Source organism: Cyanistes caeruleus, chromosome 9, assembly GCF_971803275.1.
Source record: "Cyanistes caeruleus chromosome 9, bCyaCae1.hap1.1, whole genome shotgun sequence".
Taxonomy (NCBI): Eukaryota; Metazoa; Chordata; class Aves; order Passeriformes; family Paridae; genus Cyanistes; species Cyanistes caeruleus.
In genome coordinates, this window is record NC_141709.1 from 13,184,821 (window position 1) to 13,198,938 (window position 14,118).

Below are 14,118 nucleotides of genomic sequence, written 5' to 3' on the forward strand. Positions count from 1 at the left end.
AATGCAATGAATGCTGCAAATTCATACCTCATGTAACTGTTGAGTACAATGGCATTATTCGAGGCATGAATTTGATTCAGTCTGTTCATTACTTGGTTATGTTGTCTGCTTGTCTGACAGCTGCAAGCCATGGAAAAAAGATTAACCATCTTCAGCAAGTACTTTTCCTTTTCATGTCCTTTTTTTCTAAAATGCATATTTAACAAGGTTTTGAAATAACAATAGGATTAGATGCTTGAGAGAAAATTAGGTCATATATTTGTTAGATACAAATCTTGCAAGTAATTAGAAACATGGGTATCAAGCAATATTTGTATTCTGTACTGTTGCCTTTGTGTGGAGACAGTGGGGATTTCAGAATAACCCAATCAGTGTGCTCTGCACATTTTCCCTATTATGTTTATAGAATACTAGTAAGGATGGCTTTTAAACATCTCCTGTAAGGGCAAAAAATTACCTGTAAATAACTCACATTTATTGGTGTCTCTACTTTTGCAATACTTTTATGATTCCTTACCATTTTCAGATGTCAAGTTCCAAGTTTAACAGTATAAATGTATTATATAGGTAACAAAGGAAATACAGTATTGCAAGGAATCTTTTTAGCTGCTGTTAGCAGAAATCTTTAACAGTAACTACTTTCACTAGTCAAGCACTTGACATAACATGGGGATAAATGGTTATATATTAAAATACAGATAAGTGAATGAATATCCTTAATCTTGGAGACACTAATACCACCCTATAGTCTTAATTTGAACATATTCTTAAATGTTTCCCTGAATGAGATCAACTTTGCAGTGGTAACAGACAACTTACTAAATACTTTTAAAACCAGAATATATATACTGGAAACAGCCATATGTATTTCTAGTAAAAGAACACATTGCAGAGGCTCTTGCCTGAAAGTTTATACATGGATAATGTTGGCCATTTACTGGAGATGCACTGTAGACTATAGCAAATTTCCCTCTTTTTCATACCCCTTTGCTTCTTGTTCAAGATTGAGCACTAAATAAGAAACAAAAGCAATATCTGTCTCCAAGAGAATTAAAACAGAGAGGTGAAATACTCTAAAGGAACAAGGGAATTAAAATAGAGAGGGGAAATGCTGTAAAGGAATGATGAAAAGAAATCACAGGTGAAAAAAGGGATTGCAAGAAGGATGAGAAGAGTGGCAGAGAAGAGGATATCTGGGCAGATCAGGAACCAGGAGTGATGGATAAAAACAAGGAACAGCAGTTGGGTGGATCAGAGGAACAGAGAGAGACTGGAGAGCTTGAGATAGGAGTCAAGAAAATAGGGGGAAAAGGCCAGGAAGGAAAGAGAAACCATGGAACTGTGATCAAAGCCAAGCCAGAAGTGGAAAGGGAGGAAACAGAAGCAAACAGTAATGAAACAATGAAGGAAAAATCAGAAACAAACTTTATGGCCCAGCCTTGAACACAGCTGGAATCTTGAATTAAGAGACAGAAGGGGACTGTGCAGAAACGCTCTTTCCCAAGCTCATGGCTTGGAGTATGTCCCAGATTATTTCTGCTGGCAGTAAAGGGGTGGGGGATGAAAACAGCAATTCCTTGGATTCTGGCAATGCTGCTACCAAGACTGGATGAACCTTTCAGAGCAGGAGTCCCTAGTATTGCCCTGATCCTGTGCAGAGCCATTTAGCATGGGCCAGACTGAAAGAGTAAACCCCAAAACAGTCCATGTGGCTTGCAAAAATTTAATTTACACCTAAGGGTCATTTAATTTACATCCTAAGGGCAGTTTAAGAGTCTTCTTTTGTGTGGTAGCTTGAGAAAGTCCTTTCCTCTTGTCTAGGACTATCGTGTTCGAGACACATTTATCTTTAGAGAATGGAGTCACAAGCAAAGTTGAAAATGGCAGGTATCAAACTCATACGCCCTAAAGAAGTGCTGGAAAACAATGCTGCACAATGGAAATATCTTCCAAAGAAGGACATTGTGAGAGGTTACTGTAGGAGCATTGTCATCCAGACTGCACACTGTGCTCCAGCTTCTTACCAGCAGTACTTCATCGCTTTCTGTTTTGAGACAGGAAAAAAAGACCCTCACAATTAATTAAAACCATAGATGACACTACCAGAGATGAGCCAGGGAGTAAAGAAGGAACAAAGCAATTAAGAACTTTCCTGTTAAAAATTCACTAGACATACTGTAAAATCCAGAGTTTGTTGCGCCCCTCAAAAGTGCAGCAGAGAGAAGCAGACACTTTCATTACTTACATGCCTTTGGCTCCCTCCAGTTCCACAGGATGCTGTGGAACTGGAAACAGTTACAGTAAATGTATTTTCACTGCATTTGCCTTTCTTGATAAAACACCTCCAACATTTTGATCTCAAGAATAATCAGCTCTTTTGCATTTTCTTTTCAACTAACTGCAGACTTTTGCAAGTTAAAAATTAATGACAACTTCTCTTCCTCTTTTATTTTTTAAACAAAACCTTTCTGTGCTCTTTTCTGAAAAAAAAAAAAAAAAATTAAAAAAAATATCTTTTTCCTACAACCTGTAACTATTAGTCTAAATGGCATTCCCAGCACTCTTACTCCCTCCTTTGTGGTAACCCACAAAACTAATTCCACCACAACAACCCGGTTTGTGGAAACCATTATTCTGGAGATGAAACATTGTGTTGTGTCCTTTACCACTATTATGGGCAGTCAGTCTGTTAGAACATATTGGACAATTATAGGTTAGTCTTTTCAGAGAATGCCATGGGTTTCAAGTTAGCAGTAACCATCTATCAATTCTTGAGATTATGCCATGATTTACTGTCACAGCATCATGCATTCTCTGATTTTCTGCCTCCTGTGAAACATTGTGCTTTCCTTTTCTATTGATGTATCAACTATAATAGTTACAAGCAGCTACAGAAAAATCAATAGTGAACTTTCTTTACTGTGCACATAAAGAGTACCATGCTGTGAGAGCACCTAACTCTTAAATAGTCACCAGCAGTAAGATACACTACAGATGTCTGTTATTTTGGTCTAAATGAAGAATGTCTGAATTGAAAAAAACAGATATTTAAGATTTTTGACACCACTGGATTCTATGTCAAGTTTTCCAGTAAGTGATTTTTTTTTTTCCCAAAGTGTCAGGCTTGATTTGTGCTTTCTGTACTGTTATCTGTGTATTTTTTAATACAAGGCTGACAGAGGAAATTAATACCAAAATAAATTTCTGGGCTGTGCTTAACTTGGTTGGACAGAAGTGCCAAGAACTGTGTTTATCTTTGTTGGACTAATCTATCTTATTAGTCAAAGCAAGCTGACTGATGAAGAGACCAATAATCTCTGTGTTAAACACAAATAGGATAGAGCTGAAAGAGGCAGCATGGTGTTACCTCACACTCAGAGGTACTCCTAAGGCTGTGCACTAGGAAAAGCACTGAGTTGCTTTTCAACACAGGGTTTGGAAAAAATAGTGTAATTTTTGGTTTAAAAATATTTGCCTGCCTCTGGGAATAAATTAACTTCCAATTAATGAATGTAAATGAAGAAAGGAAAGAACAGTAAGCATGTGAGTGCATTGCCTTGAAGGAGCTCAAGCCATTTAGCATTTCATGTCATTTCCCCAGCAACTGGGCAGGAGTCCCTGCAGGTGAGTGAGCAGCTCTGCTCCAGGAGTTAGTGGTAACTTTGGCTTTCTGAGACTGATTTACAGCTGTAATTGTAGTGGCTGATGCTCAATACCTTTGATTTGAAAGCCTGAGGATTTCCATGAAAAAAGCATGAGGATGCACATGTGTGTGCACATTAATTGTATCCTGCCAAATGCATATTCCAGCATCTGCCATGGCTCCAAGGCTACAGGAAAGCACAATTTCTTGGCTAGTGGGGATCTGGAGCCCCATAATTCATGCTCCTCCTGTTGAGCCTGTGACTGTGCTGTCTGTGGAAACATCTCATCCCTACCTGACCAAAACATTTCAGTCTGAGCTGAGCAATGAGCACAAATCTGGAGTTTTTCTGCTGCTGTTCCTTACTGAATTGAGCAATTGACTGAGCAATGTTAAAAATGTGCCAAGGCAGTACCTTACTAAGAGTTTTCAGTCCTTTCTGACCAGGACTGGACTGGACTGGAGTCAGTCCAGAACTTCTGACCAGGAACTCAGAGGTAGCTGAAAAATAAAACTCTCTCCTAAGAGCTGCATGTTTGAAATGCAGGTGTAAGAGTATTTGCTCTATTTCTTACTTCCCTACCCTGTTTGATTTATGAGCAACCATGTTGTGTTGCCAGAGGGACTTTCAGGTGGGCTTTTCTTTAGCTTTCATATCTGTATGTTTAAAACTTTAAGGAATAAGGATGGAAGAACACACCCAAATATTTGGAAAAATAATTGAAAGGCTCTTTGAGTGCCTCTCCAGTGTTTCCTGCAGGCAGCACTGACACTTGCATTGTAGTTGCAGTTGTTCCTATTTGGGCTTCTGTCATCCCATTTTCCAAACCATTTCCACAACTAAGCTCAGATATCTGGGGCAGTAAAAAGTGAAATTTTCAACTTCCACTCAGATCAAATATCAGAAACAATATGCTCTGAAATACTGCAGCAGAAAATTATCTCCCTTAGTTGTGTTTATTGTCCATGAAGGCAATACTGGCAGTACTCCTTTGCACATTTAAACAAACTCATGGGCTGCTGCAGTCAGGTGTGGTAGTGATCTGGTGACTGGTAGGCTTCTATTTATAACATTATCAAACATGTTGTCACTTTTCATCTAAGCCAGCATGGTTTTTTGTCAGTGCTAATTTGATAGGGGATTGAAACAACACCAGCTTCAGAGTACCATCAATGTCCTGTGAGCTGTCTGCAGCCACATTTACACAGAAAATAACTGTAACTGCCCAAAGCAGAGTCCACCTCCTAATAATAGTAGAATTCAGATGTTTGGATAATGGGCATCATATGCTTGTTTCTACTGTAGTGCTTTCAGTAGAGGGCAAATAAATGAAAGCATTTCATTTTATGTTATTTCAGCACAATATATAAGAAAATAGTTCTGTTACTGATTTCCACTTCTGTCTTACACAGGCAGAGGTGATTGTCTTTTTCATGTTCTTTCTAAACTAAAATCAGCTTCCACTGATGCAACTTGGTTCAGTGAAAAAAAACCTCTAAACTGTTAGTGCAAATATTGGCACATAGAACTAGTAAAACCATGTCTTGGAAAGTCTCAGAAAAGGGTAGAAACAGGTTTTTGAAATCAATTACTAAAAGGCAGTTAGTCTTCACACTAAGCATTGTCTGAAAATAGAGCAAGAGGCTTGAAACTCTGAATTATTTGTCAGTTATGTTGACAGAAAAGCATAGTAGAGTGCTGTATCTCTTAGATTGGCACATCACCAAAACACCTTTGCTTGATTCTCCTTTTTTCAGTGAGAATATATTATAATAATTCTTGCTCCTGTGGGAATTTGGATCTAAACAAAAGAAAAAAACCAAACCATATTCATCCAGTAATAAAAATCTAGTATGATGTTCGACCGTTATCTGGAAAGCACTATAATGATATAATCCAAACTGGCTGATCTAATATTTTTAACCAAGTTGAAAAAGTTAGAAATATAATAATTAAATGCAAATACAGTTCTGATACCAAAGACCAGAAGAATGCCTTTAAGCTAGTATTTATAACAAGAGCTATTTGACTGAGTTCTCTTGTAAATTTTATCATACCTGAGGCAGTTTTCCTCAGTCGATTAGCTGGAAAGCTGAATATATCCTGAGGCAAACCAGACATCTAGTACAGGCTAAATTCAACTACTGGAGCTTAAATTTGGCTTAATATATCCCCACTTGGATCTGCCTGTTTAATTCTCTTTCATATGATAACGTTGGTTTATTCATAGTCTGGACTTGCCACCTGAACAAACTGTACCTCATATCATATTCTAATGGAATAAGAAAACTTTGCAAAAACCACAAAAGTTCCTGACTGAAAATCAAATGCAAATTTGGGATTAAAAACTGTTTTGTGAAGTGACTACAAGATTAGTACAGAGAGATTTTTCCCCTAAGGAGTACTGCTTTTTATGATCATCCATTTTTTATACTCTGCAGAGACAGATGGGCCTTATAAAAGGATAGAGCCTGATACTCAAAAGGGCTTCAGTGGCAGCTGCATTTCTGTGTTTTAACCTCAGCAGAAATTTATATCCCATATTCTCCCCAAAAATATTTATATTTCTTCTTTTTGGATTATATCACCACTTGGTCGAGTTCCAGTGGCAGCAGTAGAAATACCTCTGAGATTAATCTGTTCCATTATTCCTACTTTAAACAGTACTTGAGTAGCAAGAGAGGGATAAAAAGGGAAAGGATAGATAATGTGCAAGCTTCTCATGAGAGCAATAAAGGCAAACATTCAGAAAAGTTACGAATGTCTAGGCAAAAGAAGAGCAAAATTTTTCTAGGTAAAAGCAAATCTCTCAAAAATCTTAATTCCTTATTTTCTGAATATTCAGCTTCTTCTCACCTAAATAATAGATAGTTTTTTGCTCCACTTAAAACTATACCACACTATTATTGCAATTTGCTTGTAACACCCTTTCTGCCTCAGTTCGTAACTTCAAGGACTTTGTATGATGTCCTATCACCATTCCCAGGAACTTCATAAATATTTATAACATCTTAAACTATTCACACCCTACAAATTGCAGGCATTGACAGATAATTCCCTTAAAACAGCAACAACTCTTTGTGCTATTGAAGATTAAAATGATGTTGCAGAAATTAGCTGGGAAAACTCTTTGGTTCAATAAATTTCCTATTTAGTCTTATTTTTTAACTTATCAGAAGCCTAATTTCTGCTTTTATGAAATTTGATACTGTGATGCTTCTGCTCTGGCTGTAGATTTGCCTCTATGTAAGCATATATATTATTTATTTATTTATTCATTTATTCATTTATTTATTTATATATAAAAGCTTTGTGATAGCATGATAATTAGCACAGTAGTTTTGTTATCAATGCTCATTCTAACTGAATATTCAAAGACAAACATTTATAGCCCAAACATATAATATGACCCTGGGATGAGGGGAGGAGTTCAGAAAGAAATGAGTTTTGACTCACTTTCTTTCCCGGTTTATCTGCAGTTTATTTCTGCCCTACTTTACCAGTGTGTGCTCACATACAAATATGACCATGCCTCCACAAGACCACCACAGTGGTTACACAGTTTTTTCCTAGAAAAGAGATTAGAAACTTAGACTGAGACTTTTTTCTAGGATTGATCTGTCATTTACCTTAAGCAGTCACTAGATTGAATACTCAAACCAGCCTAGGAGCAGGAATCAGGAGGCCACATCAGCCCAGGCAGGTTCCATTTCCATCAGCCTACAGAGGAAGGCAGCAAATTTGGGTGTAATCACATAGGGTTAATTTGTTTCAATGCACCAGCAGAGCTTCAACCTGAAGACTGGAGCACACTTTGAACAGCCTGTAACAAGCAATAGCAGAGACATTGGCACACTGAGAGACTGACTGCTGTTGTTTGGGGAATTTCCTTGAAGACACAACAGAGCAACTGCTCTCCAAATTCCTATTCCTCCGTCATGTCTTCAAAGAAAGCAGCAGCTACTCTTCCATGTGGAACATAATCCTACCAGTGAATGTTTAAGCATGGATTAAAATACCTACAGAATAAACCTCTGGGCTGTGGATGGGCTGCCCTCAGTCCCAGATGGGCAAGAGACAAGCAACATGTTTCACTGCTGACCACAGGACAGGAGCCAGGCTGGGACTTCAGCAGGGGCAGAAGTGCAAGCAGAGAGGGAGCTTTAGACAGTGAAAGAAAGTGAGGTGGTGGTGGAGTTTAAACATGGCAAAGATGAAGTGCCAGCAGTGGAACCACTGCTTGGGTCTGTGGTCTGTGACCACATCTTCTGGGCTGGGCCATAGTTTCATCCCCACTGGCTCCCCACACTCCTGGCTGTGTGGATCTAACACCCCTGGTTTGTGGCTGTGTCTGGATATATTTTTCCCTCCCAAGCTGCAGTGAGAAATGCTGGACTTTGTATTTAAGGGTGTAGCTGACTTTAGATTAGGACATTAGGATAGGATTTGTGAGCAACACTTCCAATCAGAGGCCTGGCTGGACCTTGTTTTATTTTGTTTCAATGACCACCGTATCACCTATGCCTCATGTGTAAGTAATAAGGATGTTGGTTCCTGGGGTGTCAGGACAAGAAGTGAGTGGAGATTTTGTTTGTTTGTTTAACTTCCAAGAGAGCAAATGCAGCCTGAGCTGCTGAAAGTCAAGCTGTTTTATTTTCCTGAGTGATGACTCAGTAGTTACACCAGTCATAAAGATAAAAAGACATTTTCTTTTTCAAGAAATCAAATTAAGCTTTGCCCTTTGTCTTTATTGGGACTGTAAGAAAAGAAACAACTGAAACAAAATAACCTACTTCCACAGTTGCACAAGGAGAGGAATCCACCTTATTTCCCCATGTATTTCTTCACTTTGCAGAGCTAACAGTGGCAAAAGCAACTATAAAATTACTCACAAAATCAATAAGCATGGTTTTTAACCAACATCAGGAGCTTCTCAGTAAAAATCCATCCTTTTACAATCTTAGCACAGAAAAATAGGCTTCAGTATTTTAAGTAGCATTAGAAAGAAGCCTACCTCTATAAAGCAATGCGAAAATGCTTTAGTTGAGTCTGAGTTGTTCTGAAAGAAACCAAAAGTCCATCAAGATTGAAAACTGAGGGAGTGAAATAGAATCCAGACTAAGAATTACAGCTTGTTTTCATAAGTACCTTATTCTCACTTTAAAGATACATACAGTCTTGCCCAATACTTGGGCATGAATGAAACATTCTGCTATAGAAGAATTTAATTAAGATTTTCAAAACAATGTGTCCTTTATCAGATGCTACGTTCAACCAAAAATGAAAATTACTTTGTGACCCTAAGAAATAGTCAGAGATCGACTGTAGGACTGTTACAGATAGCTTAGCCACTGCCAAGAAATAATCCCAGACAGGAAAAGTTTTCTACACATTCAGTTTGGACTTGGGAGTCTTCAGAAAAGTTCTTTTTGTCCGTACAACAAAAGTAAGTTTGAGTTTTTTTCAAGGTTTGGAAAGTGCTGGATAAATATGCAGCTTATCACTGATTAACAAACATCTATCAAGAATAGTTTCCCATGACTTCTAAGTGAATAATATTCAGCACAGTCTTGCTGTAATAAAATTGAGGGGAATTTTGCAGCAAGGAGCTTATCTTTACCATAAATCTTCCTTCATTATAGCACTTTGTCTGTCAAGAAGGCTTAGCTATAGAATGGCATGCATCTGCCTTCATGACAGATGTGCTATATGGAGCTGCTGCTGTTGCCCTTAGTTTCAGTGAAGGAGAATTGTGGGTAATTTTCAGAGATTAGCACTTTATCAACCATTGTTACATTTGCCTTCAAAAAAAATTTTAGCATATGGCAAAAATCTACCTGTGTTTTAAGTCCTGTAATGCACAGATTTTGCAGGACTAGCAGAAAGTAGGAGAAAAACAGTACAAAACTGTTCAAATATAGGGACATTCGGTAACATCACCTCAGGCCTGGTTAATTCCCCTTCTTTGAACTATTTTGGGATAAAAACCTTCACCAGAATTAACATATTCCATCTTCAATCTCAAATGGAATTGGCCTAACACTAAAGCCCCTGATGAGAACCCCAGCCATGTGAGGACGCACATTATCACTTTCCCTGATAAAACAGAATGTTTCTAAGCAGAGGCAATGCTGCTTCTTAATCCATGCAGCATGGCTGGAAAGAAGCAGGAAAACCTCTCAGAGGGCAAGTGTGAAGGCCCCGCTGCTCAAAACCACCCTCAGCAGAGCTTGGAAGATGGAACAGTTTATCATGAGCTCATCAGTCGTTCCAAAGAGCCTAGAGGCACTGGGTTTCAATAAAGTCCTTAAATGATGGGGCTGATCAGCCCCCTCGGGGTGAGGAAGCTCAGGCCAGGGCTGGTAAGGAGCTCTGGTGCCTGGAGAATCCCTGAGACTGGAAGAGCCCTTGTGAAAGCGAGAAATCATCTTTCCCATGGAGAGCCCCAAAATCTTATTTTGTCCTTGCAATGGTGCAAAACGCAGAGAGGCAGCTGAGCTGTGTTCACACCTCTTCATTGCTTCATGGAGAAACAGTACTGAATAAAAGACATCAGCAGTAAAATTTAACCAGCTTTCTCTGGGAAATATTTAGTGCTCCCAAGGAGTTACTATTTTTCAAAGTTAAATCTCTCATTCTGTTTCATTTTTCTTCTCAAAATTCCCAGACCAAAGGAAACTCTCAATAGGTTAGTACACCCCCAAATTTTCAGTATTTCATGTCTGGAATATGAGAGGGAGAAAATCTCTCTGAAACCTAAATATTTTTCCCCTCTAAAGACCAGACCCATTTTGGGGGAAAATATGCAAAAGTGTTTTCCTTGTGCTGAATGCTGTGTGCAGTTTCAGCTGCATACAGCATGAGTTAAAATGCACGGTTTTATGGCAGATGTAGAAAATAATCAAAATGGGGGGGATATCTGGGAATACTGGCAGATTTTTACTGTGACTACAGAGCAGATCCTGACACACTATAATACTGTTTTTGTCTTAATCGTCAAAAGTAAGCTATAGAGAACAAAAATTCTTTGTTTGACAGAAAAGCAATTGCTATTTCTTGTAAAACATATAATATATTCCAGAAGACCTAAGGGTTTACTTTTCAATAAGGATAGAAAAAGATGCATGCCCCACTGTGAGCTCACAGTAAGGCTGTTTCATGTAAAAAGTTGGTAATTAGTCCCTGAGTGAATAAAGTAGAAGAGCTAAGAGACTGATACTTTCTGTAGCAACACAAAACACTTTTTCTAGCTGCTAGGATTTAAAGGGTGTGTGGGTGGGAGGGGGGGGACCTACTCCTACTCACTTAATTTACAAGCATCTAAACTTCAGAAAATGATTTCTTGCATTAAGCTTAAACATGTGTACTTTAAATTGTTACTAACCGATGTAAAGATTGATGAGACATCCCAGTTAAAAAAAAAAAATAAAATAACAGGAATGAGGAATTATGTGGAAGCATAAGGGATGTCCTGCTCTACATATCAGTAGCAGATTTCACGCTCATTGTACATGACTGCCTTCAGCAGTTACACCGGCATTGCTTGGTGTCTCACCAAGTTAACTCCTTAGTAGTCAAAGGAGATACTTGTAAAACTAAATCCCTTTAGCCAGCCAGTTACATAATAAATACTAAGCAAAAAAAAATCAAACTCAAACCAGAGGAAAACCATCTACTTAAACCCCAAGTTTATTATTTAATCTCATTTGTATCACTACCAACTAACACTAAGTACCACCAGTGAAAACTGTACCATTTCTTGTTCTACCTGCATAACTTGAAGTTACTGAAAATAACTTAATATTCACATTTTCCTTTGCTATTACTCATCTTTAGCAGAGCTACAGTTCATGATTCTATCTCAAAAAAACACATAATTTTTATTGCAATTATGGGTTCAGCAAACCTATTTTTTGATGATATATAAACATCCCAAGAGAGCTTGAGACATTTAAATGGAGCTTTACACAGAGGTCTCAGCACATATCCTTTGACTTCTCTCTGTCCAGAGTGTCTCATTTGCTTTACTGCAACATTCACTGTTAATGTATATGAGATAAAAACACGTATCAAATGTCATATGCAGAGATCTTGGTCACTTCAATGAGATTCAGCCCAAATCAGGTTGCCTCTATGTCCCTTCTATTGTAACTGCAGTCCTGGAGAGGTCTACACACAGATGAATTGTGTAGTGATGTCCTAAACTGTGATTACTTGGACTGCTTCTGATTCAGTATAGAAAGTCAGGGAAAATCTACATATTTTCAGTGTAACATGTTCACATAACACTACAAGCACTGAGCCTCACCACAAATAGCAAGAATTTGTTTAGAGGGAAGACATTAAAAGTATTTCTCCAGGCTGAATATGGCATAGGAGCCCAGAACTACTTTTTGTTTATTGTTAATATCAATTGGACTTGTTTTTACATCTTGGCTGCCGTGCTTCTGTTGCCACATGGGAGCATTGAAGGAACTGTCCACTGAGATGAGGAAAGAAAACAGCACACACCTTCCCCTGCAGTTCTGCAATGCCCCTGGGACTCCCTGAGGCCACAGAGCTGAGGGGTGTACAGGAGCTCCTCACACTGCACTGGCACACCCACAGCCAGAAGCCACTGATCCTGTGTTTGGGGGTAATATATAATACTTAGAATATTATGCCTCCTCTTGGAGTATGACATCAATACAGCTAAAAACAGAAGAATATGTGTCTCTAAAACACATGTTAAATTTGCCCCTTTTGTAGACAAATATTAAAAATTTGCAATTCATAGATTTTTTTCCTTCTTAATCTCTGAAAAAAATTATCTTGTGATTTTTCAATAAATATATAATCCATGCAATAACATTTAAGCAGGGGGCAAAAGTAATAGTGAGCTTAGTTTTCCAAGAAGCCAGCACAGTCTCATACACGGTATGGCTCTAAACAGAGAGCAACAGAAAGATGACCTTTGAATTTAAAGGGGGTTGAATCAGCTAACAGTTTGTAAAACTTCCTGACTTTTAAAGTTATTTTTACAGAGGAAAAAAGAGTTCCAAATACTGATTCTGAAATCATCATACATTTTACTCTGCTGTTTAACAGTTTAATCTCCAGCATAGTGTCTGTTTACTGTGGGAGTTTTTATGTTCTAGCAGTTCATTCATGATTTTATTTTGCATCTGAAACAACCTAATTAATTTAATTGTGACAGCTGATACTGTTTCTTTCTTAACTTTATAAAAATATGCTTAGAACACCCAATTTTTAAACCAGGTTACACTAGCTACAAATTACCTTGGGAGTTTTCTGTAGGTACATAAAATAATAAACAGCTATATTTTGTGTGAGAAAATGTCCAGTGTAATACAAGAAAACATGATTATTCAGAGATCTCCAGAGACACTGGCAAAAAGACTTTGGATAAATGAGTTTGAATAGCTAAGGGACAAGGCATAGCAGCTTTGAAGTTTCCAGTCCTCTTCACCTGGGATAATGTAAAGTTCAGATGATTCTTGTTGGACAGCCATCACAATTTAAATATTACTGGTGAGTTCCTAAAGTCAACTAGCAAAATTCTGGTGGATGCTATATCCCCAGTTCCCAAACAAGCAGCACAAATCCAGGAGTCACTCGCATTTCCACAGTGGAACTGGGACAGGAAAGAGGCAGGCAATAACAACCCCAGCAGGAAACACTGGTCCCGGCTCATGCAAGAGAGAACCACACGTGCAGCTGACAGCCAGCACATTCCAGAGGGGCTCCTGCTCAAAGCCTGGAGCTCTGGAGGCTGTGCAGGCTGCCACCAGCTGCCACTGGGACCCATGGCAGCTTTCCTATTCTCTTGCTCTAAAGACAATGTTTGCCTCCTCCAACCATTTCCCTCATGCTTCAGCACAAAGTTATGTGCAGGAACCGGTATTTGCTCTGTTTAAAGCACTTCTAGGAAAAGCTGCAGTGAAACCAAATTTACACAGCCTCCCAGGCTCCTGATGGATCAGGTGACTGATGTGTGTTCCTGTTTTGCAAAGGAAAACATTTCCCCACAGTCAAAGGCTGGCATTTACAGTGAACCAAATTCTGCCAAATTTTCCATCTCCTGGGCTCCAAGGATATCCCCAGATTAACAGATTTGTCTATATACAAAGTGAATTAGCAGCAGTTGTGCCTAGTAGCACCATGCTTTAGCCTTACAAGAAAGTGCTAAAGTACTCTACTGATGGTAAAAAATATCAAACACAACCAAAACAAGCTCTCCCATCAAGTGCACTTTAATCAGTTCCCTCTTCCTGCATTAGAGCAGCACGCTAATTTGCAAGCTTTAGAATAACTTCTGCATTCACCAGACATGTTAAAAGACAATTCCATCCAAGTGGTTTTTACACAGGGGAGCAAACAATGAGGAGATAATATACTGGCATTTATCTCTGACGAGCATTTCCAGAGCTTGAACTTGCTGTATAGGAACAGAAGATAATCAAACAGAGGCAGA

General features: G+C 38.5%; 1 protein-coding gene across 4 annotated transcripts in view; it reads left to right on the forward strand.

The window, feature by feature from the left end:
- NR5A2 (nuclear receptor subfamily 5 group A member 2) overlaps window positions 1-14,118 on the forward strand; it is an 88,419-nt gene that overhangs the window by 70,298 nt on the left and 4,003 nt on the right. The window lies entirely within an intron of this gene.